The 27,803-nt window shown below is 46.8% G+C and overlaps 1 protein-coding gene and 4 pseudogenes across 1 annotated transcript in view; 2 read left to right on the top strand and 3 right to left on the bottom strand.

The window, feature by feature from the left end:
* LOC136663868 (ankyrin repeat and fibronectin type-III domain-containing protein 1-like) overlaps positions 1-27,803 on the bottom strand; it is a 473,183-nt gene that overhangs the window by 149,986 nt on the left and 295,394 nt on the right. The gene's annotated exons all lie outside the window — the stretch shown is intronic.
* On the bottom strand, positions 5,291-5,404 carry LOC136633820 (5S ribosomal RNA; annotated as a pseudogene).
* Positions 9,152-9,266, top strand: LOC136633948 (5S ribosomal RNA; annotated as a pseudogene).
* Positions 15,445-15,558, top strand: LOC136633757 (5S ribosomal RNA; annotated as a pseudogene).
* On the bottom strand, positions 27,061-27,180 carry LOC136634053 (5S ribosomal RNA; annotated as a pseudogene).

Genomic DNA, 27,803 nt, shown 5'->3' with positions numbered 1-27,803 from the left:
TTCTCATGCATTTAGCACCAGGACCCACTCTTTAGAATGAGAATCTTTCAAGACCCACCGGAAGTGACGTCATGACTGAACCTGCCTTGTGACTACCTGCCTAGGCTGCAGCCCTACCCACACTTACCCTAAATGGGAGTAAGCCCCATTTACTATCATTGTTAAAAGCATATACACAGTAGCCTGTTCAAAGTAAAGCCCAAATACAGTCACATACCATGATAGCATCAAGTCTAATATATTAAAAATAAAATATTGAAATGAATGGGGACCCACCTGGAATTGGCTCGCGACCCACCTAATGGGTCCCGACCCACAGTTTGAGGAACACTGCTGTAGGGGAGCACAGCGAGGCCTCCTCAAGGTCAAGGGATGTTTGTTCTCTTCCTTTGGGGCTGCAATGAGGCTGCATGGATCAGCCATTTTCAACCACTGTGCCGTGGCACACTGGTGGCCTGCGAATGGTCTGCAGGTGTGCCTTGGGATTTTTGGGGAGGGTCATTTATTAGTAGGCCATTGGGGGGATGTGAGCTCCCCACTGCTAGCATGGTGTGCCTTGTCAATTGTCCAAAAACTGATGGTGTGCCTTGATAATTTTAGTACCTTGTCAGTATGCCACAAGACAAAAAAGACTGAAAATCACTGGGGATGCTGGAAAGTTGGATAGGATTGGGACCTGACTGATCCATGGCCTTAGAATGCTCTACTATCTTTAAGTGATTCATTTGTCGTAGTTCAGGAGTTTTACATCGTAGCCAGCGGGCTCTGGGCCAGATTCATCTGGCTCAAGGACAGATTGCCTGTGCAGACTGAAGACTGCTTGGTGTGTGTGATGCTGCATGACTCATATCTGATGTTTGGGAGACGCATAGCTCCCATCCACCACTTCAATACAAAGCTCTCCTTTTAACAGTCATGCTGTTGGTATGAAGATATAAGCATCATCCATTAATTGTGGGATATTTGCCAGGCAGTTTCTTAACATCTCTGCATCCTGGATCTCTCAGTGGATGAAGGGAGAATTGCATTAAGGTTGGGCTCTTTTGCATTAAGCCTAATTTTGAATACTATAATTATGTAATTGTAACATGACTGGGAACACTTGCTTAAATTTATCAAAATGCCATTGAAGAAATCATCAATAGCTATCTGCCTCTTTGGGATATATGAAGTTAGGATGTGTTCTATATTTGTACATAGATCTTCTATTGGGAGAAGGTTTCATACATCTCTAACTGAAAGTTTTAAAATCTTGAACAGGTACAGAGCTCATAAGACCAAGATATTTATATCTTCAAATTAAGTTTCTCTAGAAAGAGCTTTTTTATATTTTTATTAAGAAAGGATGCAGCTTCAGTACCTTTTCAACCTCACTTTTACATATAGAGGCTTTGCTAAAGGTTTTATGCATTTAATCTCGTTGTAACAAATTACATTTGTCTCATGCTGCGGAAATTAAAGCAGTTAATATGTTCTTCTCAATCACATTTTCAAGTTTTCCTATGATACAATTCATATCCTCAATATCTACAGATTTAAAAAAAAAATTATACCCTATGGAGGAAAGCATGGCTGGTTTTAATTAAAACGATAACGTTTACTCCAAGATATACCATAAATCTTTTGATTGATCCGAGTATAGATAGAAGTGTGGGATGTAACTGGTTTTGTTCACCTTTTCTATGTACCCTGTCTTGGATCCAGCATATTCCACAATCCAACAGTGGGTTTCAAAGAATGCAACAAACACGTGACTTTAATATTTTATACGTAATGTTTTATCTCTAAATTAAGGTGTTATTCTCTTTTTTAAAAAGGTACCTTTACCTTTCCCCTGGGGGCTGGGGATAAGAATAGGCCCTCACTTTGGCTGTACTTGTCGTAAGAGGCGACTAAACAGCCACTGGGTAGATGGGGCTCGTCAGCTTGGGAAGGCAGCTCATCTGAGAGAAGGAAAACTCTGATCCCAAACCTCCACTGCCTTGTGGCTACATCCAGTTATGGAAGAGGCTTCAGGAGTCAACCTCGAGGCAAAATCCAGAGCCGGAGTCCCTGAAGCAGTTCATGGCTGAACGCAGTCACGTTCTGGTAACTCCTGTGACGCCGCTGGAACCAACCATATTGGCCTCTGCCTTTCCATTGGACCATTTCAGCGACGTGGAAAGGGGGGATTTGCTGCATGGGAAACACCCTATCCTCCATACCTACTTTACCCAGGCTTTGCACACTGGAGAGGACACTCTGTTCCAGAACCACCATTCAGAGCGCGATACCATAGTCTTCCGAGACTGAAGGATGCCAACAACCTTTGCTGTTCAGTTTTCCATAAAATCTCACCACATTCAAATGGTAATTCAGTATATTGTACAGCTATTTATGTTAATTAACACAGCGAAAAGCCCAATTCCGGACCAGATGACCATCTAAACCAGGCTTTAGATAGAAGTGAATGAGCAACAGTGAGTCTTGGGCTGAAATCCCTCCAAGATGGACCTGGAGTCTCCAAGAATCAGGATCAGCCTCCAAGCGACTACCAAAAGCAATCCTGGAGTTTCTAACAGGGCTTCCAGGACTTTCCCTCATTACATCATGCTACAGTTAGGTCACCAAAATAAACAACCTTCCAGCTACTAATGTGGCATCTCGTGCCATCCGAGCTTTCTCAGGTCTCAACTGGTTTCTGGCTTGCGGACCAAGTTGAAAGAACTTTACTCGCTGGCAGCCATTGCTCAGGGACCTTCTGGTTGTAACCTGTTTGTAAATTACCTTTTGGAGTGACTTGCATCTCATTATGTTATCGTGATGTGATAGACTGCATACACACACATGGGATGGCAACTCAAGGGATACACAGCAGCTTGGCTCCAAAGAAGGCTATCCTACATAAGAACAGCCCCACTGGATCAGGCCATAGGCCCATCTAGTCCAGCTTCCTGTATCTCACAGCGGCCCACCAAATGCCCCAGGGAGCACACCTGATAACTAGAGACCTGCAAGGCCTCCTGGGAATTGTAGTTAAGAACATAAGAACAGCCCCACTGGATCAGGCCATAGGCCCATCTAGTCCAGCTTCCTGTATCTCACAGCGGCCCACCAAATGCCCCAAGGAGCAGCTGATCCTCATAGGAATCAGCTAGGTGCACACAGACTTTCCAACTCAATCCTTCTGAAATTCCCCCACATCGATGCAGCGTTCGTGCTGTATCCCAAGGGGGGATTTTGCAGTCTGAAGGTCTCCTCAAGGTAAGGAGGAGACATTTGTCCCTTTGCCCCAGGGAAAGCTGGGCCCTGCATTGGTGCTGGAGGGACAGTGCAGGCCTTCCCACCAGTGCAGCTAACTCCCTGTTGCAATCGGCTTTATGGCACATGAGGACACCAGAACGGTCCTGATCCGATGGAGCTGCTCCAGAAGGCAGCCCCCCCACTAAAAAGAACCAAAAAGGGGCTTCAACTGGTAAGGGGAAGTTTTCTATTTTGCACTTGAAAAGCCAGGTGGGTCTTTGTATTGATACACCTGAAATAGAAGAAATTTAAACTGGGCACTGGGGAGGGCTGGAAATCTCACTGATTCTTTTTTTTGGGGGGGGGGGGGGTTATTACAGGCAGACTACAGAGTAAGCCCCATTGACCACTATGGGACTTACTTCAGAGTAGACATGCATAGAAGTGGGCTCACAGGCTGCAATCCTACCCACACTTTCCTGAAAGTAAGCCCCATTGACCACAATAGGACTTACTTCAGAGTAGATTCACTTGGTGGAACAGGACTGGTTCCCCCTTATTTAATAATTTCTTTTATTTTAATTTAATTATTTTAATTTGCTTGATGATGTCACTTCTGGCCATGACATCACTTCCAATGGGTCCTGGACAGATTGTCACTCTAAAAAGTGTGTCCCAGTGCTAAAAGTTTGAGAACTGTTGCAATAAGTTGTTAGTCAGTTGACGGTGTGTGTGTGTGTGTGCGTGTGCGTGTGCGTGCGAGAGAGAGACTCTACAAGTTTTCAAAATCACTAAAATCAGAATTTGGAGGAATAAGACCATCATGTTATATATCAATCAATGCAAAATTTCATGCAGAATGCAATGCAACAAACCACATTGAAATATCTGTGTTCTAACAAAAGGTACAGCCAAAAAACCAGTGGGGGCGGGGCGATGGTACATCACCATGCCCACCACCTGGGGTGTTGCCCCGCCCACTGAATAGGGTGGCGCGCAGGGCTCCCGCACCAGGTGACGTGAATCCTAGTGACGCCACTGGTGCATCATGGCTGATCACCGCAAATCATGCTGTCTGGGACCACAGCATACCATACCATGCTACACAACTAGAGGGGAGGACAGGGGCACTCTTCAAATACCTGAAGGGCTTCCACATGGAAGAGGGCAAGGATTTGTTCTTTACTATCCCAGAGATTCAAACTAGATCTAATGGGAAGCTGGAGGAGGGACAATTCTGGTGAATATAGGGAGAAATTTCATAACGGGAAGAGTGGTTCAGCAATAGAACCAACTCCCAAGGGATGTGGTGGACTCTTCCTCACTGGAGGTCTTAAAGAAGAGGTTGAATAGGAATCTTTTGGAAAAGCTCTAGGGAGGATTTTTCTGCTTCAAGCAGGGGGTTGGACTAGATGCCCCTGAACGCATCTTCCAACTCTATGATTCCATCAGCCCCTCTGAGTCAAGATAATTTTTTTAAAAACTTCCTCCATTATGCAAACCCCTTTTAAAAATGTTGTTTGAAAAGTAGTATATAAATATTTGCAATCTTCATCATAACAGATGAGGAAAGCAGAAAAAGGACCTGATAAAAAGAGTTGAAATACGTTCCATTTAGCTTTCTAGGCCCCTATTTCTTTCTTTTTTCCCCCCAAGGGTATCATTATATCTTTCCCACCATGTCAGAGTTAAGCAAGCAATCTATGGCTTGCCAGACATACACTGAAGCTAACAGTGCATGACAAAGATCAGGTAAAAACGGGTTCTGTAGGCACCTAGCATGAACGCAATGGTTCCAACTAAATATACACAGACAGGGAATGGGATATCTTATCTCCGTTATGCAGGTCGGTAATTGAGGCCCAGACTTGTCCTTGAAGAGTCTACAGCTGAGGGCAAAGCAAATTTCCAAAATCTCCAACTTATCCAAATGTGTTTCTCGGTGGGCTCCTAAGAGGATGTACAACTTCACCTGTGCGTACAGGGTGTGGCAGGTAGCACTTGGTTCCACTGTCATAGGGACCACGTGGTTGGCTGGCAACCTTCAGTCTGGAAAGACTATGGTATAAGCCTACAGCACCTGGTATTCCCAGGAGGTCTCCCATCCAAGTACTAACCAGGCCTGACCCTGCTTAGCTTCCGAGATCAGATGAGATTGGGCATGTGCAGGGTAACAGTAAAGAGTACTATCCTGACATGCCAGTCCCCACTCAAAAAGGAGAAGGCTGGCAAGGGGTGCATCAGGGGGAAGACATGGCTGCCCGCCCTTCAAAGGAGGCACAGTTTGTAGTGGAATAGCGGAAGATCTGGCGAGGAGGTAGAGTGTGGTATCCACAGTGCACAGTGGAGGTGTGCTGCACAGCTGCAGCCACTAGAGGCTAAAGTGAACCTGGGAGCATATAAACAGCACCTGGAGGAACTAGTGGGGGTGGGTTGTAGGAAGAGTGCAGGTTGGAGGTAGGAGAGGAGACTGACCGACTGACTTGGCTTATGGACTTTGGAATCTGACCTTGGACTGGGACTTGGCATATTGACTTTGGACTTTGACTTGGATACCCTGACTGATTTGACTGACTTACCTGGAACCTGACCTCGGACTGTGACTTGGCTTATTGGCTCTGGACTCTGATTTGGCAACTCTCCCTGATTGGACTGGTTTACTTGGAATCTGTGGACTGGAACTGGACTCTGACTTTTGCTTGCTGCACTGGTGAGTTTCACCAGGGAAACTAATCAGGCTTAAGTGGGCACGAGGCCCAGTGGATTGGGATTTGGCAGAACCCAGTTGGGGAAGGAAGGTTCCAAATGGATCCCCAAACATGGGGCAAGCTGCTGGTTCCTATGCAAGGCTATCTTCACTGATGGTAGCAGCAGTATTTGCACAAGCAATTCCTGGAAAATAAAGGTTGAGGGTATGCTAAACAGGATCTATAAGTGACACCGTGAATATGCTGTCCAAATAAGTAGCATTATTCATCACACATTAGTCTCTCCCCTGCTTCTCGGCCTTTTCCTTCTGACCTATTTTCTTCCAAGAATAACATTTTGTTTGAAAAATTTGCATGCAGCTTGAAAAATTATAACTGGATGCTTGCTAATCTTCCTAACAGCCCTAGATGAAAATTAGGCCCAGATGCTCCAAGCATATCTGAATTACAGACTCTTATTCACGCCCATCCTTGCTTTTTTGATGCCGAGGAAGAGGTGGGACTCGAGAATGAAAACAGACTGGGGAGGAGGGGGGAAAAAAAAATAACAGGAAAAATGAGATGAGTGGGGCAGGGGGACCCAGAGCAGTTGAAAAGAAACCCCACAGGAGTTGCGGAGAGCCCAGACAAGGGTGTCAAGAGGCAGAGAGACAGAAGACAGGAAGAACCTAACGAGAGTGGAGACAGAGATACTACAAAATCACGGTGACGTCATGCTGGACTTAGAACAGCTTCCAAAACAGTTCCAAACTGTGGGAGATGGCGCGCGGGGGGAGGGGGGAGACTTGAGAAATAATAATGAGACAAATCTTCATTCTTGGAACTAGAGCCTGTCAGATTTGAAGAGCTGACAAACCCTGCTCCAGTTTTTTCCCCTTCTGCTTGGTTTTAATTGGCAGAATGCGCTCCGGGAAGTCAGAAGATGGTAATGAAAAGGGTGGCGAAATATATATATATATAAGGCAACATTAGGAAGGGATAGATTTTTAAAGCTGTTTTCGGATTCAACGTGCAACGGGGGAATCGCAGCTGCCCCTCACGTACGTCTAGAATGGACCCCCCCTCCAATCTCCCTCACCCAATCACCCAATGCAGCCCCATCTAAAAGCACAAATGAAACCTGAGAGCAAACAGGGGAAGCAAATAAAAAAAAAATAGATAGAAACCATACAGGCTGAATTGTTCAGAGGTTTGTTCCTGCTCTCAGGCTGTTCCCATTAGCAAGTTTACCCTCTGAAAGAGAGTGAAGGGATCCAGCATGGGGAGAACTGGGAGAAACAAAGGCAGTATGGGGGGGGGGGAAATCACTATAAAGAGGAGGGCGGAGCAACGGCCCTAAGGCCAGCAGAGCCTAAAGTGCTCTCACCTTTTCCAGAAATCTGCAGGTGCAAGAATCCATTACTTACAGCATTCATGTTCCTTTGCGTAGCACTTACAATGAAAGGATGCATGAACCCCGCAGGGTCCGCACCGGCAAGCTGCTCCCCAGTCTTTTAACTATGGCTCCACTCCTGGCCAGAAGTAAATGGCAATTATCGCACTAGGGGCTGCTCGCGTTGGTGTCCAACAGCCATTACCGGCGCAGAAGAAGGCATGCACAAAATGCCTCTTGCACAAGCTCTACGGGTGACACTTTCCTGGAGATTCCACACTTTTAAGGCACCGAGATCTGTTTATGCCTCCCTTCCTGAAAGGTACAGAGAGGCCCAAATTGAGCGTGCATTGCTTCTCTTCCATAACAGAGAGTGTGGTTTAGCCAGGGCTCCCCAGGATCTGCAGCAGTGGCCTAGTACACCCTCCACCCGCACCTGGTGATGTGCCAACCTCTGCTTCTGTCACTCCCTGGATTGGAGAGGACAAAATGGAAGGGGAAGTGTAGAGTAGCGGCCTAGAGCCTCTCTCCTCTCGTTCAGGCTTCCGCTTCCACTCCATTCCCCTCTTCCTTTTCCAATCCAGAAGGCAGAGATGTATGTTGGCAACCTTCAGTCTCGGAAGACTATGGTATCGCGCTCTGAAAGGTGGTTCTGGAACAGCGTCTAGTGTGGCTGAAAAGGCCAATTCGGGAGTGACAATCCCTTCCACACCGGAAGCAAGTGCAGTCTGGCCCTGGTCTGTTTCCCTGGCTAAGGGCCTTCCTTCTTTGCCTCTTAGCCTCAGACTGTTGGCCAAGTGTCTCTTCAAACTGGGAAAGGCCATGCTGCACAGCCTGCCTCCAAGCAGGCCACTCAGAGGCCAGGGTTTCCCACTTGTTGAGGTCCACTCCTAAGGCCTTCAGATCCTTCTTGCAGATGTCCTTGTATCGCAGCTGTGGTCTACCTGTAGGGCGCTTTCCTTGCACGAGTTCTCCATAGAGGAGATCTTTTGGGATCCGCCCATCATCCATCCATTCTCACGACATGACCTAGCCAACGCAGGCGCCTTTGTTTCAGCAGTGCATACTTGCTAGGGATTCCAGCACGTTCCAGGACTGTGTTGTTCCAGGACTGTGTTGTGACAAGAAGGCAGAGAGGAGTGGAGGCAAGTGGGTAGACAGAGGTGGGTGCCCCTCGCCCATAATCTCACTTGGTCTCCTGGGTGGGCAGGTCCTGGTTTCGGTACTTCAATTTTCTCTAGCTTGCTAGGGCACAGGGCGCTAGGCTACTGCTCATCTACTCCCCTCCTGAAATGCTGACTAGTCCGCCATCTCTCATCTTATTCCCCGTTCAGAGTTCTAACCAGCCTGCTACTGAGTGCCCATTTCCCCGTGCAGAGCAGGGAACAGCTTGCTCTTGCAAAGGCTGGGGTATCTTCTCCCATTCTATGAAACAGGTTCAGCTGCTCCAAATTTTGCCTGTCATTGCTATATCTAGGCTACCAACCTGCAAGGTTTGTCTCCTGAAAATGAAAATCATGGATGTTTGTGGTTTACCTACGTGCCCTATTCCTGTATTCTCCCCAGAATGGATGTCTACTTGGCACCTTCTTCCTGTTAACTGCCTACACGGGAATGAGGTGAGCTCCTCCCCCAAAAATGGGCTTTTTAAACATGCAGGTTGACAAGCCAGGACAGATCAGCAGTTTTCGGACCTTGTGAGGTCGCAGTGCCACAGACATTTAGTTCTTTGCACACACACAAAACGTACCCTGCACATGCCTGATCTTGTCTGATCTCAGAAGCTAAGCAGGGTCAGGCCTGGTTAGTACTTGGATGGGAGACCGCCCGGGAATACCGGGTGCTGTAGGCTTATACCATAGTCTTTCCATGCCCGATCTCGTCTGATCTCGGAAGCTAAGCAGGATCAGGCCTGGTTAGTACTTGGATGGGAGACCGTCTGGGAATACCAGGTGCTGTAGGCTTATACCATAGTCTTTCCATGCCTGATCTCGTCTGATCTCGGAAGCTAAGCAGGGTCAGGCCTGGTTAGTACTTGGATGGGAGACCGCTTGGGAATACCAGGTGCTGTAGGCTTATACCATAGTCTTTCGAGACTGAAGGTTGCCAACCAAAACAGTCCAGGAAGTGATTTTTCATTGCACTATGTTGTCAACTGATCAAATATCTGTGCTGAGCCCCTGAGGGAGAAGTTAGAAGCACATTTGCTTCTGGCCTGGATCAAACATGTCCATAACCGCCTTACAATGATAGCCTAGCATTGGGGCTCATGGGATGAACCCCTCAGACTGCAGGCAAAGATCATCCAACCAGCATTCGTTTACATTCTTCCATTTCAACTGCCCAGTTCTGGGTACATTTCCTAATAAGGTCAGTTTAAATAGCCCTGATGGGATACCCAGGGAGGTGGTCTCAATAGGGGCCATGCCTATTGAGTTAGGAAAGACAAAAGAAAATATTTCTTTACCCAGCAAGTAGTTAGGTCTGTGGAACTCCTTGCCAACAGGATGCGGTGATGGCATCTGGCCTAGATGCCTTTAAATGGTAATTGGATGGAGGAAAAACCATTGATTGATGGAGTTTACAAGCTCTGATGGGTATGTGCAACCTCCTGGTTTTAGAAGCACGCTACCTCAGAATGCCAGATGTGAGGGAGGGCACCAGGATGCAGGTCTCTTGTTGTCTTGTGTGTTCCCTGAGGCATCTGATGGGCCACTATGAGATAGAGGAAGCTGTACTAGATAGGCTTTTGGCCTGATCCAGCCGGGCTCTTCTTGTGTTCTTATGCCTCTTTCTATGTCTTAAAATGTCAGCAGTACTGCTACTACTTTGGGTACCGCTTTTCAAACTTTATTTTGCAAGTACCGCTTTTCCAAGTACCATATTTAGTGGGTCCCACCAGTGGAGAGAGTGGCTGTTGCCAAGAGCGGGCAGCTTTCCCCACATTTGGGGCTTATTCTGCACCAAACCATGCCTCTTTGGAAGTGCCAGGTACTGCCAGTCCAAGCAGGGCAGAGTCAGGTGGTGACCTGGGTAACGGAATCAAGTAACACCTGCCACCCTGTGAAGCACCACTACTTAATGGAAGTAACCCAACTGGCTGAAAAGCAGGAATTAACCCATTTTTGCCCAGCCCATAGGTGGACACATTGGGTCCCTATTGTTCATATGTTGGGCAGAAATGCCTGGGGGACGTTACATGATCTCAGAAGCTAAACAAAGAGGGCACCAATCACTCTAACCAAAATAATGATTCCCAATTGCATTTTTCCTCTCTCGCCCACAGCCTATGCACCAGGGTCAGAATTAATTTAGGCATTTTTCACTGTCATATTTAACAGGGTCCATGAAGTGGGCGGGGGGGGGGGAAGAATGAACACATTCCCATAACTCAATCTTGGAGTTGTCATATCTCACTGTCCAGCCAGGTCCGAGATTCAGTCCACCTCCCTCTCTATCTATTCATGGTGGTCATTTCCCGCCTGGTCTCGGTTACGAGATAAGACTCTGCACAATCATTCTGGGGTCGGTGGTGGGATAATGAATTCATTACACAGTCAGTAGCAACAGTGAGTCACTGTGCTGCTGGGTGGGTGAGATGAAGCTAACTTCTGTGCACGATTATTAATTCTTTGTACCAGGTTACTCAGACACTCGGGAGGAAACAGACCCAGAGAGGCTATATCTGTAATTAGCTTGCACTGACTCAGAGACACCGAGCGCACTTCATGCTCACCTTGACCGGCAGGCTTGTTACTGAGATGACTGGACCCGCGTTCATCCCACAAGATGCCTTTTCCATATGCAGCTGAAGGATGCTAAACCTTAATGGAAGCGCTCTTCAGTCTAAAAGACTGCTCTGTCTTCTAAGAGTTGCAGTTTGCTCACAGAAATGACGCGTACCAAGCATGGTATTACGGTGGGTGAGAACAGCCTCTCTCACTGCACCTTCGGTGGTCTCTACTGCCCTACAGAAGTGATAAGAACCAAAGAGCAGCTGGCTAGATCGGTGCATCTACAAATCCGCATCGCGCTTTCATATGGTCACCCTGATGCATCTGGGAAGCCTAAAAACAGCATATGGCCGCAATATCATCACCCCAATGCTCCATCCAGTCCAGTGTTTCTCAACATTTGCCCTCCACTGTACCTCTTCACATGGTCCACCTATTCAAAGTACCACCAGAAGTAACTGGCAATGACATCATCAGGTGTTATCATCAGGTTGGTGTTCTGCCAAATCCCAATCCAAGCTCTGCCTGGAGAATTATGCCCACATTTAGCTAATTAGCACCCCTTTTTTAACCCAAGAATGACCCTGGTTCTGCCCTGCAGTACTGCTGGACCCCACCACCAGGGTAGCTCGCCTGTTTAACCTACAGAAGTCCTCCTTCCTGCCAGCAACCTCCCACCACTACAGCAGCCCCTTGGTCCTCAGCAGGTCTTGGTCACAGCAGCCACACACCAAACTCCAGGGTCTCCAGCAGTCTGTTCCAGCAGTCTCCAAAATCAATTCACCCATCAATTCCTCAGTCTATTAATCCAGTCTCCCATTCCTCAAGCTTCCCTCTTTCTGCTGCCCACACCAAACTCTCCCTTCAGCAGGTGCTTTTATGCCTGAGAGCCTTATTGCCTTCACTGGCTGCAGCTGTGCAGCACAGCCTTTGCTGAAAGCCCAGGCCTTAACTCTTAAAGGGACCACTGCAGACACCACATTGTACCTCCTCACCAGATCTTCCGCTATTCCACTACAGTTGGAAGGTCAGATGTGATGTGACAAATACCAGTAAGAGGCTCAGGGTGGACAGGAAGGCTTTTTTGAGTATGGAAAAGCATGTTTTGGAGCTCTGCCCACTGAGCAGCTCTTTATATGCTATCTTTCCTTATAAAACTGAGATGTCCAAGATGGCTCCCAAACCATATAATAAAACACAATAAAATACTTGCTGGGAACTTCTCACTCTCCCCTGCCTACACAGGGAACTCTTCAGGCAAGAGGTGCTTGAGAGGCATCAAAGCCTTCAGCTCCAAGTTTGGAGACCATCCCTTTAAGAATACTCACTTTAACACAGAGGGGTGGAGCCTGGGAGGTGCAGTCAGGACCAGGAGGCATACAAGGCTCATTTGGAGCTGGGACTCAAAACCAACTAACTTGCTCCTCCGGTGCTCTCCGAGGTCCTGCAGCATTGGCTGCCTTGCAGCTCGCCAAATCCCTGTGCAAGGCCGGTCAAGACAATCGCCTTAACTTGACCAAGTTATTCAGCTGCCCCCTTCCCAAAAAAGCTGTTGAAGCACATTCCCAACATCTTCCATAACTTAAGAGCACAATCCTAACCAGGTCTACTCAGAAGTAAGTCCTATTTTGTTCAATGGTGCTTAATCTCAGGAAAGTGTGGGGGGGGGAGGAGAAGTGGAGGTGAGTGGGTGAATGGGATACTACTCCCCAGCAACCTGCTGGCTGGGACAATCATCTCAGTTGGCCTCATGGATGGGCCAGTCCTGTGCACGATTGCACTAAACACAACCTCTTGTGGACATGTCACTTTGACCAGTCAGAAGCTATTCAGAAAGTTCAAACCCTACCAGTACTACTGGTTCTGTTTGGGGGAAGTCTTGCTCTAAGTTTCTTCAACCAAACCTTCAAAGAAAGATCAAAACAAAGCAGCGCCCCCTTATTCAGTGCCGGACACCTCCACCCACACTCAGACTGCCCAAAATTAAAAAAAATAAAAATAACCATGCCTTCTTAAGAGCCTGAATCTTTCCCATCCCCAGCAGCAAAAACCTCCATTCTCCTACGTCCAAAACTGTTCCCCCCAATGGAGCAATCATCGCCAATATAAATAAAATATACTGAAAATCAGATACAACGATAAATTGTTGTATTTATTGTTGGGCAGGAGGTCTGGCTCAGTTGGTAGAGCTGCCGCCTTGTATGCCTGAAGATCTGAGGCTGCCAGTTCGAAACAACCGGAAGTACCCGAGAACTGACGACAGACACTCTGATATACTGATGAGCTGACCCTCGGTGGCAGAGAGGAGTTGCCGTCAAGTGGAGCGTGGGAGGCGAAGAGCCAGAGAGAGGCCAGACCAAGAAGGAATCCAACTACAGCCTGCCTATGTAAACCGCCTTGGATTAAAGTCCGAGGAGAAATCTGATGACCAAAGAAAGGCGGTATATAAATACCTGTATAAATAAATAAATTGCTCTTTGTGTCAGTATATGTAAGCCAGAGAATCCAACACCAATGATACCACAGAATGTTTAAGCTCAGCATCAGTCACTATTTTAATATGCAAACCCACAATCTAATTCTTGGTATCTTGGAGAAAACATCTTGGATAACCAGTGTCAAGTTCTCCCTCATGGATTAACTCTGCAGACAGAGAGAGAACAGTAGAGGTACAATGTTTTAATCTGTTTTTAACATGTTGTAAGCCGCCCTGGGTCCCTTTTAGGGAGAAGGGCGGGATATAAATAAAGTTTATTATTATTATTATTACAATGGCCCTCAATTAAATCAACGCAACCCCTCAACAAGTCAGCCTCAGTTGGACTGCAGAAGTTATTGCACAGAACCTCGGTTCTAGAAACACAAACCAAGTGCTTCTTCAGAGGTACAGGTATTTCATGAAAGCATACCAAAGCAAGCATGGAGACCATTCTTACTTCTAGGCCCAAATCCTAACCAACTTTCCAGCACTGGCATAGTGATGCCAATGGGACGTGTGCTCCATCCTACAGTTGGGTGGCACTCATGGAGGCCTCCTCAAAGTAAGGGAATGTTTGTTCCCTTACCTCAGAGCTGCACTGCCCTTATGTCAGTGCTGGAAAGTGGGTTAGGATTGTGCCCTTAGTAGCATAGAACTAAATACACAAGATGCAACAAGCATCCCTTTCAGAAAGGTTTTACTAAGCCTTTAGGTTAAATTGATCGATTATGGCAAAAGTTTTTACTAAAGTTTTAGGTAAAACTGATATGTTATGGTAAAAGGAAATCTTTTTTTCTCCCCCTATCAGGAACATAAGAACAACCCTGCTGGATCAGGCCCATCTAGTCCAGCTTCCTGTATCTCACAGTGGTCCACCAAATGCCCCAGGGAGTAAGCCTCATGAAATCAGTGGGATTTACTTCTGAGTAGAGATGACTAGGGCTACTCATTGCCTTGCACCTGAACTGGGATTCAGCCCCTCAACATAAAAAGTGACAACCAGCTCAAAGGCAGTGGTTTGATATTTGACAATGTTCAATTCTGATGGCTTCATTTTCCTTCTTAAAAAATCATGTTGCATATACTGTTCCAGATAAAATCTTTACAAAAATTAGCAAACAATTTAAAAAACAGTTTTTTCCCCCTCAAGTTACAGTACTTATTGCATTTATTTTAGAGACTTGTACTGGAAGAAAGAGAGTTTGATAATATTCTACAAGCAAAATGCATTGTCCAAAACAGATTCAAAATCAGTTCCAAGTATCTGAACTGGTTACCAAACCACTTTTTAAAAATGAAGCGCCTGAACCAAAAGCAAGCTGGAGATGAATCTGAACTGGAACTAAACCCAAACTGACAATGACTTGACTCTCTGCTAATTGTGACAGATTACAGACTGACTCCTTTGGTAACATACCGGAACACTTATTGTAATTATCCTCATTAAGAGAAACATCTCTTTTCTGTTTGGTAATCTGGTGACTGATGTTTAATGTAAACACATATATTTATAATTAAAAAGATATTCTATTTGACAGAATAGCTCAATCTATATAAACAGCCTACCCCCCCACTGCAAAAGTCAAAGCTGCATTAAAAAGAAAAGCATGTTTCATAATGATGCACATTCCATGCCTATTTTAAAACACTCCTATAGTGCAATCATGTGCAAGTAAGTCCAGCTGAGTTCAATTTGATATTACTTTGTCAATAATAAAGATATTTTTCCTTGTGCCATTTGGTATATCAATTTTTACGAGTAATAAGATGACAGTGTCTCCATAGGCTCACTAAAATCCACACAAGGGAGACAACAGAGGAAAGGGAAGGAAGTGGGAGCAAGAATAAATTTTGGGGGAGGGGATGTGATTATGTCATGCTCATGTAGAAATAATTCTGTCCTGCGATTTTATGATAATGACACTACAGTGCAGCAACTGTTACCCTGCACACGCCCGATCTCGTCTGATCTTGGAAGCTAAGCAGGGTCAGGCCTGGTTAGTACTTGGATGGGAGACCGCTTGGGAATACCGGGTGCTGTAGGCTTATACCATAGTCTTTCCATGCCTGATCTTGTCTGATCTGGGAAGCTAAGCAGGGTCAGGCCTGGTTAGTACTTGGATGGGAGACCGCCTGGGAATACCGGGTGCTGTAGGCTTATACCATAGTCTTTTGAGACTGAAGATTGCCAACCATTTTTTGTGTGGTGGGATGCAACGGGTCAACAAAGGCACATGACTGTGCTTTGGAAGAGTGCATGAATGGAAGAGCCATTCATATGGCTAAGAATTCATCACATAAAAGTAGGATGCCATTTCATTTTGCTACGTCTGAAACGAAGTGAATGAACTGCTGGACAACTAGTGGCCACTGTGAGGAACAGTGAAAGCCAAATGAGTCACTAAAAGAAATTTAATCAAGGGTCAGGCTTTCAACCTAGAGCGCAATGTGGTGCGGCAGTGTGCTGAAACCATTCTCCTTCTATCAGACAGTCTACATTTCAAGTGCTTAGAGACAATTTGAGCTGGGCTGCTCTACATTTCTGAGCGTATGCATACTCAGAATTTGGGTCAGACTAGTGGCATCGCTAGGGAAGTGTGGGCCACGCTGGGTGACGCAGGGGTGACACCACTACTGGTAAAAAGTTTTAAAGTCCTGGTATTTTTGAATACCACCATCATGTTATATATAATTTGATGCATAAGTCCACGTAGAATGAAACAAACCACACTGGAATATCTCTATTCTATCAAAAGTTATAGCCAAAACACCAGTGGGGTGCAGCAATGGTCTTCACCACCCCCTCTGCCTGGGGCAGTGCCTTGCCCACTGCATGAGAGGAGGTCCATCATGGAGGCACTGGCATCCAGCACCGGGTGAGACAAATCCTAGTCACACCACTGGGTCAGACCAAGGGGACAGCCAGCCCTGCCACTCTGTTTCCAATGGCAGCAGCCCTCCCAAAGTAAGGATTAGAACACAATTGAACATGGTTGGTTGGCAAAACTTCAGCCTCGAAAGACTATGGTATAAGCCTGCAGCACCTGGTATTCCCAGGCGGTCTCCCATCCAAGTACTAACCAGGCCTGACCCTGCTTAGCTTCAGATGAGATCGGGCATAACACTCCTCTTTCTAATGATCACCTTTATCAGGATAATAAATGGGATGCGGAAGCATCAGTAAGAACACACAAAAAACCACTTTCGGTTCAACTTCTAATGGCTAGGTTTTAAGTGTGATGTTGGGTTACACTGTTTAGGCTGCAATCCTAACCACACTTTCCTGAGAGTAAGCTCCACTGAACAAAATAGGACTTACTTCTGAGTAGACCTGGTTAGGATTGTGCCCTTAATCTCTATCTCTTGAGCAAAACAAATTTAAAAAAACACAAGTTTTTGGACTAGATGACCGATTAGTCCCCTCCAACTCTATGATTTTTATGTATGAATGGAAGCAAAGATACGACAACCCAGGTGAATGTTTGATTCAACATGATAACGCTCGGCCTCACACAAGTTTGAGGACTTCGGAACACATCACTAAACAGGGTTGGACTGTGTTACCCCATCCACCCCTACAGCCCTGACTTAGATCCCTCAGACTTCCACTTGTTTGGGCCATTAAAGGATGCCATTCGCGGAAGACATTTTGAGGATGACGAAGAGGTGATTCGCACAGTGCAGAAATGGCTTCGTGACCAGAACAAGGAGTGGTACCAACAGGGCATACATGCCCTTGTGTCTCGCTGGAGGAAGGCCATAGAACTGGACGGAGATTACGTGGAAAAATAGGGAGTGTAGAAGAAACATCATTCTTTCTTGTGTGTAAGTTTCATTGTGTTCAATAAATAATTGTTGAAGAAAAAAAATGTGGTGCATTACTTTCTGGGAGACCCTCGTATATACACAGGCATAAGGAGCAAACAGAGACTGGAGGGCAAACCATCTTCCCCCATCTTCAACTCCAATGCTGTTCCCAGTTCTGCTGGTACTAATTCAGACACAGAACCTCTGCATAGGGAAACGGTGTGAGGCCAGCCTCTGTACTGCTGGCTTTGGAGATGGTGGAGAGTCCACTCAGATCCTGGATAGATGAGTAACGGGCCTGGAACTCGTTTTCCAGAACAAGCAACTTTGGTGACAACGGCATGAGCCACCTTGGGACAGCTCTTCAAAGCTGCAGGCTCTGGTTCTGTGGTGTATCCGAGGGAAGCCGACTCAAACAGAAAAAAGCTGCCCGTTGCAATGCTTGGAGAGAATCGGAGCCCTAACGTGAGTCATCCCTGGGTGCATGGCAGGTCTCTGAATCAACTTCCTCCCAAGAACAGGTCATCAACAGCAAAGAAGCAAAAACCAAAAAACAAAAAAACCAACAACCACCAGCTCCCCAAACACATTCCCGGCTTCTGACAGTGTTTTGCTGCACATGTGGGGCAGAGGTTTCTAACTCTCCCTCTACAGGAGCTTCAGCGTTGGGCTCAGCGTTACTGAAATAATGAGATCCTCAGAGACGCAGCTTTCAAATCAAAGGGAAGTGATTCAAAGGGAGCTGGGACAATAGCAACGTTGGAGGGCAGAATGGTGCAAACTGCAATTTATTTGCACATGTTTGTAGGACACAATCATGGGGGGGGAGGCCCCTGTCTGGGCACGGCACGGCACACTCGATGCAAGCACCTTTGCCAGTGCGCTCTACAAATAGATGATAGTTGCTTCCTTTGTACTATATAATCCAGACATAAGTAGTCTCTCTCTCTCTCTCTCTCTCTGCAGAGAACCATTATCTCCAAGCTCAGCCATTCGATACAAATCGCTTTACAAACAGCCCTTTAAGAGCCCGATCCTGAGCTTGTACCTGATGCTGGGTGTCGCAAAAGCCCATAACACCCTGCACCAAGTCAGCACTGGCGCCAGCCCAGTGCCAGAGCTGAGCCCAGCACCACCGCATGTGTCTGAAGAAAGGGAAGAACTCTGGGCAGTGATAAGGTTTGTCAGGGCAGGGGAAGGGTGTTCTGGGGCAGGGGGAGGAAGTGGGGCGAGAGGGTGGTGGGGCAGGCGGAGACTTCCGGCCCTGCATGGGGTCGCTCAAGTCTGTGCCGGCAAAATAGCCAGCACAGACTTGAGAAGCCCCATTGCAGGGCTTGGGGCTTTCCCTGGGGGAAGGAGACAAAAGTCCACATGCCGCGGAGACCTCCGGAGACTGCCGTGTGGTCGCAGGATGCAGTGGTAGCTGCTTTGGCACCACTGCAACCGCAGTGCCTTCAGGATTGGGCCCTGACAGCCCAATCCTAGGCAGGTCTACTCAGAAGTAAGTCCCACTAGTGTCAATGGGGCTTACTCCCAGGAAAGTGTGGATAGGATTGGGCTGTAAGTCAGGGTGAGTTATTTCTGTTGCCTTACTGCAGATAAAAATCGGGAGCATGAAGGCCTGGTGCAATCTTGCGCATGACTTCTCAGATGTAAGCTCCACTGAGTTAAATGGAAACTACTCCCCAGTAATTGAGCATAGGTTTGCAGCCCAACAGAACAAATTGAAACATGCCTACTCAGAAGTAAGTCTCATTGTGTTCATTGGGTCTTGCCCCCTAGTTAGTGTGCTTAAAATTGCCGCTTTCTCGTGCAGTTCTAGACATGTCTATCCAGAAGTCTCACTTAATCCGGCACGATTTACTTCCAGTGTGTATAGGATTACAGCCTCAGTCGGTCTGTAGCTGGGATTTGAACCAAGGATTTCCTGGAACGCAGGTCACACTCTGTAGCCACTAACACTGTATCAACTCTCACTGTTCGACAGATGGGTAACCACACAAGTGATCCTTGCTCTATGCCGGCAAGAGGACCGCAACGTGCTATAAATGAATGACTTGGAAAACAATGCAACAATTCACAGTGCAATATTGTGTGTGCATACTCAGAAGAAACTCTCATTATGTTCAGTGGGGCTTACTCCCAGGAAAGTGTGCATAGGATTAAAGCCTTAGTGTTATAGTAACTGGTCACTGCCCAGAGTATGGGAAGAGAGAGGGAAGAGAATAGTAAGGGAAGAGCTACGGGTGATGGTAAGGACTTTTGTGGTAGTGGGAAGTGTTGTGAGGTGGGGCGAGAGTGTGGGGAAGGTGGAACTGGGGTTGGAGAGGGGCAGGATTGGTGAAAAGCCCAACACAGAGGTTCTGACTTGAGAAGTCCCATTGTAGAACTTGGGGCTTTCCTCACCCACCTTCCCCAAGGAGGCCTCTGGTGGTGGTGCTGTATGCTGTGGTAGCCATTTTGACGCTACATTTGTTCCTGGCAGAGCCACTGAGTATAGGATTCTGCTCTTAATTTTATATAAATCCCCATATAGAACTGCCCCATGAACCTCCACTAAGTAGTTAGGCTACTGCTGTCCTGCCCATCCAAAGATGTTTCAAACATACAGGAGATCAGCTTTTGCTACCTGGTAACCAGGACATTCATCATCAACCACCACAACAGTGCAAATTTGAGACATGCTCTGTTCAGGATTTACAAGAATCTCTCTCTCTCTCTCTCTCTCTCTCTCTATCTCTTTCTCTCTCTCTCTAGCTGTTGCCAATAAGGGAGCCAATAACAAGTCTTGGAAATGTAATGCTAGCTTGGGAAAGAGGATACCATGTACATCAGCTGTAGTGAACTCATGTAAAAGGCAGAGAAAGAGTGGCACGAGGCAGGGGAACTGAGGTCAGCACTTGAGAATTGAGAATTTGACAGATTAGGTCAAACGCTTCTTGAATGTATCCATCACAGTCCAGTTAAACAAAATATAGGCAACGCCACTCTCCCAGAGAAAACAAGCCAGCAAAATCAGGATAATGCATCTGAGTCTCTACATGCATTCATTCTCTCCATTTCTGAGAGATCCTACCCAAACAAACAAACAAACAAACAAAAAGAAGAAGTTTGCATATTGGGGTTGCAGTGATGGACTTCACCACCTAGTGGCAGGAAAAGAGAACCTCTCACGTTTTAGGATAAGCCACAAGTTTCCTGAACCCCTCTATCTGTATAACCTCACTTCATCACCTGCATAAGCTAACTGTGGATATGGCGCATTTAGGGATGCTCTTGAAAATGGCTGCACTGGGTTGCAAATGGAAGTGACCACAGGGGGTCAACGGTAGACCTAAAGAGTGTTGGGCCATTTAGGGTAATCGGACACCAGTTTATTCCTTAATAAACCAGGTTTATTCCTTAATAAACCCCACCGGGTAGATGGGACTTGTTAGCCTGGGAAGGCAGCTCATCTGAGAGAAGGAAAACTCTGATCCCAAACCTCCACTGCCTTGTGGCTACATCCAGTTATGGAAAAGGCTTCAGGAGTCAACCTCGAAGCAAAATCTGGAGCCAGAGTCCCTGAGGCAGTTCATGGCTGAACACAGTCACATTCTGGCAACTCCTGCGATGCCGCTGGAACCAACCGTATTGGCCTCTGCCTTTCCATTGGACCATTTCAGCGACGTGGAGAGGGGGGATTTGCTGCATGGGTAACAGTCTATCCTCCATACCTACTTTACCCAGGCTTCGCGCACTGGAGAGGACACTCTGTTCCAGATCCACCATTCAGAGAGTGACACCATAGTCTTCCGAGACTGAAGGATGCCAACATTATTCCTTAAGAGGAGCAAAAGAGTCATCTATATCAAAACCAGATAGCTGTTACCCAAGATGCTGGAGACATGATCAGATTGGTGGATGCTCTAAACCTATAATGAGGTGTCACCTAAGAGTTGAGCTGTTAATGTTCATGGTTTCGTTTATATTTCGGCGGAGAAAGGTGGTTTTTATTTTTTTTATTTTTTGCATGTGTGTGCTTTTTCTGTTGTGTCTCTGAGTGCCTTGGCAACAGACAAGTCTTATAAATAAAATGCACCAAGAATTCACTGTGCTATTGCTTGCCCACAACTTTGTTGGACAAGTCTCTCTTGTACGAGAGTCTGATGGAGTTTTCCCATCTGCAGAATGGGGGCAGCAATTCTGAACGAATCCATTTCACCGGGACCAGCTCAAGTCTAAAGGTCCAGTTCCTTAATTACTCTCTAGTATCCGATTATTGCAGCCCTGCTGAGTAGATGAGAAGAGGCACTCAAAACCTCAACTGACTTAGCCCTATAAAAAGGAGCGGATGGATAAGCTGCTGAGAAAGAAATAACTGCCTGCTTTCTTCTCTGCCGTGCAACACTTTTTCTTCCTTTCTTTCTCTGCCTGACTTAATGGGGGTTTCAAGGCTGGAATGCCGACTGTGCTCTGTGGCCAGTCCTTCTGGAGACAACCTCCTACTTGAGGTTGGTTGAGTATGACATGTGTAAAACCACTGGCGGTGCTGTTTATTTTGATTCCACTCCTTCATTCAACCATTCAGAAGTCTTTGGGAGATCAAGACGTTTCACTAAGATGGAATTTTGCTGTATGAAAATAAATATCCCGGCCAATGTGATGATGACTGGCTCGGAGGTTAGCCAATCAAACGGTTGAAGTCCCTCATGCACTCATACCGAAGCTCCAGGTTTAGCACTCTCTCTCTCTCTCTCTCTACTTCCCCTCATCACTTCAACAGCAGCTAACAAATGAAGCAGTGAGGCAGGGCACTGCTAATGGCCGTACCGGGGGAAAGCATAGCAAAAGATGTGCCAGCTATGAGAGGGGAGAGTGGTTATTCTACCTCCAGTCTCAAGCACATCTAAGCTGAGCAAGGCTCAATGAAAAGAAAGGGACTGACCTCTCCCCTCAAATCCTCTCTGCTCCCACAAACCACAGAGCTGATCTGTGTGTTAACGCAGGGGGGAATCACCACCTCCCTGGTCACTTTCTCTCCCATCATACAGTTTAATGGGACCCACTCAGGACCAACCTATTGCTCATTTCTCCATTCATTACTTACCCGAGTACTGGAATTGGTTAATGATATTAAAGCAGTAGGAAAAAGGGAACTTGCAAACCCATGTTCCTAGAGTGTTGTTTTTTTTTTTTACTAAACAATATGATCCAAGGTTGACCAAATAAATGACCTGGAGACAGGGTTGAGCAGTGAGGTGGCTAAGTTTGCAGACGACACCAAACTTTTCCGAGTGGTGAAGACCAGAAGTGATTGTGAGGAGCTCCAGAAGGATCTCTCCAGACTGGCAGAATGGGCAGCAAAATGGCAGATGCGCTTCAATGTCAGTAAGTGTAAAGTCATGCACATTGGGGCAAAAAATCAAAACTTTAGATATAGGCTGATGGGTTCTGAGCTGTCTGTGACAGATCAGGAGAGAGATCTTGGGGTGGTGGTGGACAGGCCGATGAAAGTGTCAACCCAATGTGCGGCGGCAGTGAAGAAGGCCAATTCTATGCTTGGGATTATTAGGAAGGGTATTGAGAACAAAACGGCTAATATTATAATGCCGTTGTACAAATCTATGGTAAGGCCACACCTGGAGTATTGTGTCCAGTTCTGGTCGCCGCATCTCAAAAAAGACATAGTGGAAATGGAAAAGGTGCAAAAGAGAGTGACTAAGATGATTACGGGGCTGGGGCACCTTCCCTATGAGGAAAGGCTACGGCGCTTGGGCCTCTTCAGCCTAGAAAAGAGACGCCTGAGGGGGGACATGATTGGGACATACAAAATTATGCAGGGGATGGACAGAGTGGATAGGGAGATGCTCTTTACACTCTCACATAACACCAGAACCAGGGGACATCCACTAAAATTGAGTGTTGGGAGGGTTAGGACAGAAAAAAGAAAATATTTCTTTACTCAGCGTGTGGTCGGTCTGTAGAACTCCTTGCCGCAGGATGTGGTGCTGGCGTCTAGCCTAGATGCCTTTAAAAGGGGATTGGACAAGTTTCTGGAGGAAAAATCCATTATGGGGTACAAGCCATGATGTGTATGCGCAACCTCCTGATTTTAGAAATGGGTTATGTCAGAATGCCAGATGCAAGGGAGGGCACCAGGATGAGGTCTCTTGTTATCTGGTGTGCTCCCTGGGGCATTTGGTGGGCCGCTGTGAGATACAGGAAGCTGGACTAGATGGGCCTATGGCCTGATCCAGTGGGGCTGTTCTTATGTTCTTATGTTCTTATGTTGTTTGGAACTGACAGGTGATGCTGAGGATGTGTCGGAGGCAGCGCATGTGGAAAGCGTTCAGTTACCTCTCCTGTTGTGAGCGAAGAGTCCATGACTCGCTGCAGTACAGAAGTGTACTCAGGACGCAAGCTCTCTAAACCTAGATCTTGGTATGTTCAGTCAGCTTCTTGTTGGAACGTCCTGGAACGTGCTGGAATCCCTAGCATGTATGCACTGCTGAAACAGAGACGCCTGCGTTGGCTCGGTCATGTCGTGAGAATGGGTGGTGGCCGGATCCCAAAGGATCTCCTCTATGGAGAACGCATGCAAGGAAAGTGCCCTACAGGTAGACCACAGCTGCGATACAAGGACATCTGCAAGAGGGATCTGAAGGCCTTAGGAGTGGACCTCAACAAGTGGGAAACCCTGGCCTCTGAGCAGTCCGCCAGGAGGCAGGCTGTGCAGCATGGCCTTTCCCAGTTTGAAGAGACACTTGGCCAACAGTCTGAGGCAAAGAGGCAAAGAAGGAAGGCCCATAGCCAGGGAGACAGACCAGGGACAGACTGCACTTGCTCCCGGTGTGGAAGGGATTGTCACTCCCGAATTGGCCTTTTCAGCCACACTAGACGCTGTTCCAGAACCACCATTCAGAGCGCGATACCATAGTCTTTCAAGACTGAAGGTTGCCAACTGCCAACTGTCAACCATGGTATCTTTCTGGGCCGCCTGACGGAGTTGGGGATTGAGGGCACTGCTCTGCGGAGGCTCCACTCTTTCTTGGCAAACAGTTCACAGATGGTGATGCTGGAGGACACCTGCCCAAGTACCCTGGCTTTTACAGTAGCCCTGCTGGATCAGGCCCCAGACTCACCTAGTCCAGCATCCTGTTTCCCACAGTGGCCCACCAGCTGCTTCTGGAAGGCCACCCAAAAGGAGATGAATGAAGTTCTGTCACTGTTCCCCTGCAACTCACATTGAAAGGCATGCAACCTCTTGGTATCGGGGCTGAATCCATGTGCATGTGCTGGCACATGGGCAGAGCTTTCATATTTCTTTGGGTGGGAGGGGCTGAGTAAAAAGGTCACAGCTGGAACTTGTGTCCGCTGCTCAGTAAAGTTTGCATGTAAGAGACTTAATTATAAGTGTCTCTTTTGCAAGCTGCAGTCTCCTATTATATTCAGGGCATCACAAACAGCGACAACAACAAAAATCCTTATCAGAAGACTGTTCTTAAAATAAACAAAGCAGATGATGCATTACGCATAAATCAATTTGCTCCGTTCTGTTCGGAGTGCTGTTCTGTCCAATTTCAGAAGCTGAGATGACTTGGGAGACTTCCCCTCCCAACAGGGGTCGGGAAGGAGAGAAGGTGCAGGCTGGGGTGGGGGGAAAGGTTAGGGTAATACAAACAAGTCACAAAGGAAGCAAGGAAAGGACCTGAGAAGTGGGGCAAACAGCAAACACAATCCTCATCTACTGCAAATTGGTCCAAAGCCTCCTCTCAGGCATTCTGCTCCAATCCATGATGGGTTACAAGCCATGATGTGTATGCACAAGCTCCTGATTTTAGAAATGGGCTATGTCAGAATGCCAGATGCAAGGGAGGGCACCAGGATGAGGTCTCTTGTTATCTGGTGTGCTCCCTGGGGCATTTGGTGGGCTGCAGTGAGATACAGGAAGCTGGACTAGATGGGCCTATGGCCTGACCCAGTGGGGCTGTTCTTATGTTCTTAACTACAATTCCCAGGAGGCCTTGCAGGTCTTCTTGTTGTCTGGTGTGCTCCCTGGGGCATTTGGTGGGCCACTGTGAGATGCAGGAAGCTGGACTAGATGGGCCTATGGCCTGATCCAGCGGGGCTGTTCTTATGTTCTTATGCAGTTGCAAGAACAAACCAAACGGGTGACCATGTTGGATAGTGGCATGCCCACGGGAGCATCTCAGCTCTGGGAGCTTTATAAGAAGCAATGTTGTGGGTTTGTCTGGACCAGTCCTGAGAACTGCTGCAGGTTCCGAAAGACAAAGCTGTCTGCCCTACCAATGGGATAGTTTATCTTGAAAATCTGAGTTATAAATACACCCTAAAATCATGTTCTGAGACTACAAATGACCAGATGTCCATCTAATTAAAACAGAAAATCTGCAGTGCCTACTGTAGTGTTTCTCAAACTGTGGGTCGGGACCCACTCAGGTGGGTCCCCATTCATTTCAATATTTTATTTTTAATATATTAGACTTGATGCTACCATGGCATGTGACTGCATTTGGGGAAATGTTACAGAACTGTACTTTTAACAAGCTACTATACATATTCTTTTAACAATGACAGTAAACAGGACTCATTCCTGGGTAAGTGTGGGTAGGATTGCAGCCTAGCATTAAAAAATTTCCTGCTTGATGACGTCACTTCCGGTCAGGACAACACTTCCGGTGGGTCCTGACTGATTCTCCTTCTAAAAAGTGGGTCCCAGTGCTAAATGTGTGAGAACCACTGGCCTACTGTGCTCCTTCCGAGCAAGTGCCCATTGGGAGACCGAGATGGAAAATGCTCTGTGTCACAAAGAAGAATGGTAGGTTTGGGGTTATAGAGCAGGGGTGCCCAAACCCTGGCCCTGGGGCCACATGCAGCCTTTGAGGCTTCTCAATGCAGCCCTCAGGGAGCCCCCAGTCTCCAATGAGTCTCTGGCCCTCTAGAGATTTGTTGGAGCCAACACTGGCCTGATGCAACTGCTCTCAGTGTGAGGGCGACTGTTCGACCTCTCGCGTGAGCTGTGGGATGAGGACTTCCTCCACTGCTTGCTGTTTCACGTCTGTGATGCAGTAGCTGCAGAAAAGGAAAGGCCAGCCTTGCTTTGTGCATGGCCTTTTACAGGCCTTGAGCTATTGCAAGACCTTCATTCATTCATATAAGTTCAACTTTAATATATTCATTTATGTAAACATGTATTAAACTTATTCAAATTTGAAATGTCAATTCATTATTTCCCCCCCCCGGCCCCCGACACAGTTTGTCAGAGAGACAAAGTGGCCCTCCTGCCAAAAACCTTGGACACCCTTGTTATAGAACACAGGCAATTGGGGGGGGGGGGAAATAATGAAATAGATGAAAGGTTAGCTGGGAAACCGGAGTTCCTCAACTATGCTCTATGCAAACCTGTATCTTTAAACCCCCGGGAAGATTAGTACCTGTGTACCAAATACATTATTTTAAAGTCAAATGGTTGGTTGGTTGGCAACCTTCAGTCTCGAAAGACTATGGTATAAGCTTACAGCACCCGGTATTCCCAGGCAGTCTCCCTTCCAAGTACTATCCAGGCCTGACCCTGCTTAGCTTCCGAGATCAGACCAGATCGGGCATGGAAAGACTCTGGTATAAGCCTACAGCACCCAGTATTCCCAGGCGGTCTCCCATCCAAGTACTAACCAGGCCTGACCCTGCTTAGCTTCCGAGATCAGACTAGATCGGGCATGGAAAGACTATGGTATAAGCCTACAGCACCCGGTATTCCCAAGCGGTCTCCCATCCAAGTACTAACCAGGCCTGACCCTGCTTAGCTTCCAAGATCGTATGAGATTGGGCATGTGCAGGGTAACAGTTGCTGTCAAATGACATATGACACAATTGGCTGAAGATATAGAGCAGAGATGAGGGTGGACTTCATACAGCAGGGGTGGTCAAACCATTCCTATGAGCCACAAGAGTCTCTTAGACATATAATGAGCAGCTCATGGAAAAAGGTTGGCTTGAGCTCTTTTTTGCATCACAATTAATATAAAAAGTAAATTAAAAAAAAACAAAACTGTTCAAGCTTTATAATTATTTGCCAGGTATAAACTGAGAGTCCACAGGATTAGAACACAAGATTGTATTGCATTGCCTTCATCTTTTGTTTCCCAGACACAGGTGGTGGGCAACTGTGGGCCACAAGGCCCTGGACTAGATGAGCCGTGGGCCTGATTCAGCAGACCTCTTCTTACATTCTTACAACATTGTTTAAGATGAACGAGAAGCAGAAGGCAGGAGATATCCAAGACCCATTTCCTTTACTATGTACCTTCTTGACCATTCCAAAGAGCCTTGACAACTGTGCTTTACTGCCTTCATTTTGGAAACTGGAGAAAATTAGACTGGGCAGAGATAAGCAGCTAGAGTTGTCACCCAGCCATGCAATAACCTCTGCCTTGGGCCCTGAAAGAGAAATTTTGCAGTCTTCACCTCCAAAGACCAGA

This window comes from Tiliqua scincoides, chromosome 13, assembly GCF_035046505.1.
Source record: "Tiliqua scincoides isolate rTilSci1 chromosome 13, rTilSci1.hap2, whole genome shotgun sequence".
Taxonomy (NCBI): Eukaryota; Metazoa; Chordata; class Lepidosauria; order Squamata; family Scincidae; genus Tiliqua; species Tiliqua scincoides.
Note: the sequence above shows the minus strand (reverse complement) of the source record. Positions and strands in the feature narration are given on the sequence as shown.